The 6,698-nt window shown below is 39.6% G+C and overlaps 1 pseudogene; it reads left to right on the forward strand.

The window, feature by feature from the left end:
• Positions 1-3,900: 3,900 nt before the first annotated feature.
• On the forward strand, positions 3,901-5,074 carry LOC122796986 (annotated as a pseudogene).
• The last annotated feature ends 1,624 nt before the right edge of the window (positions 5,075-6,698 follow it).

The raw sequence follows: 6,698 nt of genomic DNA on the forward strand, positions 1-6,698 counted from the left end.
AATACAAAACTGAAGGTCTTTACTAACAGCTTACATCAAGGAAATCAACCCCCCTTTATTATCTACTCCTCTAACAAATCCAGAATAAAACCAGTTGAACACAAAAAACGTCTTGGTGTCACAATTGACAGCTCCCTAAAGTTTGATAAACATATGGCTTGAGCCATTAAAAAGGTGCATATCAAACTTTGATCTTTCTATAGAGCTAAACCAATTCTCACCAATAAACACTCCCATAGCCAGAACTCATCTCCTCTCCACTCTACGCTTCCCTCATATTTACAGACCTGAGAAAAATCAAACTTAACCAAACTAGAGGCCTGCTATAAACAAAACAGCCAAATTTGCCCTTAATCTTCCAAATAGACCGCACCACTGTTCTGCCTTATGAGAGCTAAACTGGATTGAACTACCCAACCTACTTAACCTAAACCAATTAAGCATTGCACACTCCACTCTTTTCCAACCCAGAAACTGCCCAGCACTAAAAAACTTAGTACAACCGTACAGCAACAACAGAACCCTAAAGATCCCCCAGAAAAACTGTTAAAGTCACAAAAGCCAATAATACATGTGGTAAATATCCATATTCAAAATAATATAGAAAATGTGGAACGCTTATCCCTCAATAAATTCTGAATACCACACACAAATTCAAGCCATTGCTTCACAACCACCTCAGTAAAAAAAAAAAAAATGGTTGTGCTCCTGATAATCCCTAGATGACCCCTGCATCTCCCCTCCCCCTACCCTCCTAGCACTGCATTGATCCCGTCAGCTTACTATTTTTTTAAATCCATCCTGGCTTTCTCTCCTATCTAGATCTCATCACCTAAATAACTTTTTGTCTCATTTTTCCATTTACTGCTGCTATACTACCAAAGAGAACTGCTGATTCACAAGTCACTGCCTAAAATTCTGTTAGTTTTTAGACATGGGAAAATGAATTGCACTGTGTTAAGATGTCTCTATGCATCAACAAATTATCCTTTCACTTACTAAATTTCCAGCTTTAAATTCTTTTATCCATCTTTCCTTCTTTCTCTTATGCTGTATGACAATTTGTTACACCTATACTCACTACAGTACAATCCCCTTTATCTGGAACTCAGCCAACCGGCACTCCCAAGCAACCGCCATCCAGTCTTCCTCGCATGTTACTGTCAACTTCTTAGCACAACAATACAGGACAAAGGTCCAAAAACAGGGACAAATTTAAATATTTCTGTTGTAAACTTAGAAAATTGCTGAAATATCTGGATTTGTGTTGACATGCATTTTGTCAAGAAGTCAAATGTTACTATGTATTTAGAGACTTTAATCCTCAGTGATCTGCTAGAAAACCACAAATTTTACAAGGACCTCTCCTCTCCTCTGTTAAGTCATCCTCGCCATTGACATTCACTGAAACCGCGGGATCCCCATTTGAAGACAAAAAGAATAATTAATTACTGTATCCAGAAACAGTAATTCTTAGAACAATACATACAGTTTCAGGTTTATAGTAATGGAACAAAAAAGCCCAACTAAAAAAAAACATTTAAATAACATCATAAGCAGTTTGTGTATTTTCCTGGGGTATCCCCAGTTGGACAGATATGTCTGTGGTGTCCTGCTTGAAATGAAACGTAGCGTGTTGTCACAAGAGGTAGAGGAAATCAGCTGATATTTTCCCATTCTTGTAGGAAGCAGTAGATCTCGTGTAAGCGCAGGTCCAGAGCAGCAAGTGATGAGCATTCGAAGTTGTCTGTCACTCCGTAACCACTTTATCACATTTTCTTAGAATCTGAATGCTGTGCCTTAGTTTTATTTATACAAAGAGGTAGGCTCATTGATCAAACTGCTCAACCTCTTAGCACAAGAAACCTGGACAAAGCCTGACATAATGGAGGGGGGGCAGAGACCCACAAATAGGTACAGATTTTAAATATTGCTTTTATAAACTTAAAACATTAATAGAAAAACAGTATTTGCCTTGGCATACATTTTTCTTAAAACTGTACATCTGAAGTCAAACTCAAATTAATGACTTCAGTCCTCAGATCATCCAACTGATTTGCCAGGAAAACCACAGATTTTATGAGAAACAGTTCAAAAATAGGAGGCAAAAATCTGGACATTCTGTAAAAATCTGGACAGTTGAGATACAAGAACACGGGAGTACATACTGTAATATGTTTATGTATTGCTTAGAATGTTAGGGCAGTAAAGTATTACAGTAGTTGTTGTTGTGTCTTTCGGCTTTTCCCGGTTAGGGGTCGCCACAGCGGAACTCCAGTCCGTTAATGATTGGCAGTTGATTTTTACGTGCCAAGTTGCCAGCCCTGACGCACAACCTTCAACGAAGGTACGCCCATTCACGCATGTCTCCACGCAGAAGACGCTCTAGCTGAAGTCAATTACAGTAGTGTGCTTCCATAATCCTTGTTTTTAACAGTGAAAAAATGGTGCAAACGTGAAGCTGAAATACTGTAATAAGAAAATTAACAGTGCAAATGCATCATTATTGTTATGAAGCTATAGTAAATTCCTTAGCTGTTGTTTACTTCACACATACTGAAGATGTGATGTGATTACATAACATAGCAAATGTTAAAAAAACTTTTAATTAAAGCAAAATTGAAATGAAGTTGAAAAATGGCCAACTGAACACCATTAATTCATAAGGAAAGGATGTACAGTATGGAACTTTTCAGTAATCATATGTAACTTCTCAACTATCTAATAGGATAGCCAGCTTCTGTCTTAAACCCAACACTGTTTCCATTCTCATCACAGCACAACTACTACTACTTTTTCTTTCAGAGGCTCCAATTAGGGGTCGCCACAGTGGATCATCTGTTTCAGTTTCTTCCTAGCCTCTGCATCTTGCCGTCACACCAACCACCTGCATGTCTCTCTTACCACATCCATAAAGCTCCTCTTAGGCCTTCCTCTTTTCCTGATGCCAGGCAGCTCAGTCCTCAGTATCTTTATCCCAATATATCCAGCATCACTCCTTAGCACACGTCCAAACCAACGCAGTCACGCCTCTCTGGTTTGTCTCAAAGCCATCCAACCTGAGCTGGCTCTCTAATATACCCATTCCAAAGCCTGTCCATCCTTGATACACTCAATGCAAATCTTAACATCTTTAACTCTGCCACCTCCAGCTCTGCCTCCTGTCTTTTCCTCAATACCACCATCTCCAACCAATACAACATAGCTACCCTCACTACTATCTTGTAGACCTTCCCTTCTATTCTTACTGGTACCAGTCTGTAACAAATTACTCCGGACACTCTACTCCACCCTGCCTGCACTCTCTTCTTCACCTCTATTCCACACCCTGCCTGCACTCTCTTCTTCACCTCTATTCCACACTCTCAGTTACCCCTGCGTCACTGGATTAATTTGTTTACAGTATTTGTTTTAATCTTTGCAGTGTTCCATTGTACTGTACAAGTACCAAGTGTTGTTCTTTGCTGGTACTGTATTTTACACACTGAAGAAGCGTTCTTAATGCAAAAGTCCTTATCTTTCTTAAATTTCTACCCCAAGTATGCTGAAACAGGTCCCAAGTAAGCAGAAGCGCATAGTGCTTACCCTGAAGCAGAAGATGGAAATATGCAAGAGGCTTGAGAAAGGTGTGAGTAGTGCAGTGCTCATGAAGAATTTAATGTGGATTCTCATCAACGATCTACAACATTAAGGCTCAGTCTCAGAAGACAAAGGAGTTTTATGTTAAGCCGGAAAGTGACAGCGTGGAGAAGCGTCATACTCTTCATACACTGAAGATGGCACTGCTTGTACGAGTGGTTTTCGCTGAAAAGGTCTGAGGCTGCCTCTATTTCTAGAACCATGTTGCAGGAAAAAGTAAGTGTGTTTCATACGAAAATGAACATCGAGGGTCAGTGATCATTTTCAAGTGGATGGCGTACCAGATTCAAGGTTCATCATGGCATCCATAAGCTGGACTTGTCAGGTGAGCAGAAATCGGCTGATTTTGAGGCTGCACCTTCATTTCCTGATGTGTTTAGTAAATTGGTTGCAGAAAATGGCTTGCACCCAGAGCAGATTTACAGTGCAGATAAGACTGGGTTAATGTGGAAGTGTCTGCCTATCAGGGGTTCAAGCTAAATAAAGACTGGATAACTGTGCTCATTTGTGCAAATGCATCTGGAACTCATAAGGTAAAGTTATGTCTCATCAGGAAATATGCTAAACCAAGGTGCTTTAAAGGCATAACTAATCTCCCTGTAGAGCATGTAGAGTAACAGTTGGATGGACGCAGAAATTTTTACCAAGTGGTTCCACCATTTGTTTCTCCTAGTGTTAAAGAAAATTTATGAAAGAAGGGAATGCCAGAGAACAGTAAAGTTCTGTTGCTCCTGGGGATTACTGTTGCGTACATCCTCCCACTGAAGAACTTGTTAATGGCAACATTTTCGTACGTTATCCTCCAGCTAACGTCACAAGTCTGATCCAAACAATGGATCAAGGGGTGATACAGAATATGAAAATATTTTACAGGCATGGCTTCATGTGGAAAATGAATTTTGATGGGACAATTCTGGAGTTTCAGAAAAAATATAATCTCAAGGACGGTATCTACACTGTGAGTTGTGCTTGGAATTCTGTGAGAAGTAAAATATTACAAAAGTGCTGGAGAAACATGGTGCCACTGTGATGTTTATTGACTCCTCTGATGACGAGGACTTTGAGGGACTTCCAGTCAACAGTGCAGCTGCCACTAGCAGAGCTTATGATGAAGTCTGTAAGTTAGCTGACTCTGCCAACAACAAAATTAATTTGTTGAGATGAACTCTATGACTGGCTTGCTGTGGATGAAGCTATTCCAGTAACTCGTACACTAAATACAGAAGACATCACAGAAGCTGTTGTCAATTGTGGAAAAGTGAATGTTGCAGAGGAGGAAGACCGTGAGGACAAAGGGTGTGAGGTGGAAAACGCATCCTGGCAGAGTGCTACTGCAGCATTTGAAACAGTAATAGCTTTTGCAGAACAGCAACCTGTTTTTACTGCTCAGCATATTATGGAAGCTACACATCTTGCAAAACCTGACTTTGCATGAGAAACGTAGGGCCTACAAGCAAGCGGATATTGATACATTATTCAAGAAAGATGCTGCATGCAAGTTTGCCAGTACAGCATCATCTACTGATGTGGATCCTGATGCGATGTCCACCCAAGTTAACTATCTGCCCTACTGTAACAGTCAGTGTGTATGTGCATGTTTTTTTTTTTTTTTTTTAAGTTACTTGAAGTTAAAAAGTTGTATTAGTGAAGTTCATTAAGGCCTGTCTTTAATAGTAACTCTCAAGCAGCCAGATGTTAAGGTCCCTTGAGAGAGAGTGACACTTGTACCATTTGACAGTGCTGATAGTTACGCACTTTCTTTAAGCCTAGTATCATAAGTCAAGGCTCCATTACACAGAGTTGGTAGTAATTTAGACAGATGTCAGACAGACCTAATGAGTTTAACTTGTTTTGGCAGATGTTCTCGTAGTAACTGTAAACAATAACTCTGGAATTCATCGGGAAATAAAAAAGTGCCTGGCATTGCAAACAGAAGGATTTACCATCTGTAAAATGCACAAATACATGAAAACCGCGGTAGTGGTGCTGCGGTAGCATTGTCACCTCACAGCAAGACGTTGTTGCGTTCGATTCTCAGCTAGAGCGTCTTCTGTGGGGAGGCATGTGTGAATGGGCGTGCCTTCGTTGAAGGCTGTGCGTCAGGGCTGGTAACTCGGCACGAAAAAGTCCACTACCAAACATTAGCAGACCGGAGTTCCACTGTGGCGACCCCTAACCGGGATGAGCCGAAAGCCACAACAACATGTTAGATACTGCCTTTGCACGTTTTACTAGGCGTTATTCTAATGGACTTTTAAGTTCATGCCCAGTTACCCATTTTCAAGTTATTTCCACTAGTCTTACTTCTCAGGCTACAGTTTCCCGTTGTTATACTCTCCTGCTGTTATCAAAGTTCTTACTTTCTTCTCTCCTTTTGTTTGAACTTTAATCCCACTTACTGTATTATCCACAGTATCCTGCAATGTCATGTTCCATGTACAGTACAGACTCTCTCATATGCAGTTCTTTATTTTAACCGAAGAGTAAATTTTTCTACTGTGAACTATTTAATGGTTTATAGTGTCTGTGGGGAAGGATGTGCATTACCCACAAAACAAAGAATGCTGTACATCTGTATTTTTGTGCATCTGATTGTCCTGCCTGCATCCAAATTGTTTTGTGCTATATACTGTAGTTGCTGACTGCATTCACAAGGCAGTTTTTATAATAAAACCATGTTGCATTCAGATACGTTTTTTTAAGTTATATTAGTTTGTCTTAGTCTTAATTTGCTTTTAATTAATCTATTTCAGTATTAAAATCAAATCACTACAGTGTTTATGGTATTAGCATAGTATTTGTTAGGCCTATTTTTAATAGCAACTCAAGCAACCAGAAACTACACTTATCCGGCATCTACCAATCCCCACAGGTGCCGGTTAACTGAGAGTTTACTGTATCTATCTTGCACCACATCCTCCTTATATAGTGTCTTACTATTCACAGTCTAGCATACAATTTCTAACAAGTATTTTGCATCATCTATATTCCTTGTATGCTCATTGTACTCTACATTGTACCTTTTATGTATTTCCATATTCTATTTTATATATTTACAT

The sequence above is a fragment of the Protopterus annectens genome, chromosome 3.part0, assembly GCF_019279795.1.
Source record: "Protopterus annectens isolate FY-2018-M chromosome 3.part0, PAN1.0, whole genome shotgun sequence".
NCBI lineage: Eukaryota > Metazoa > Chordata > Ceratodontiformes > Protopteridae > Protopterus > Protopterus annectens.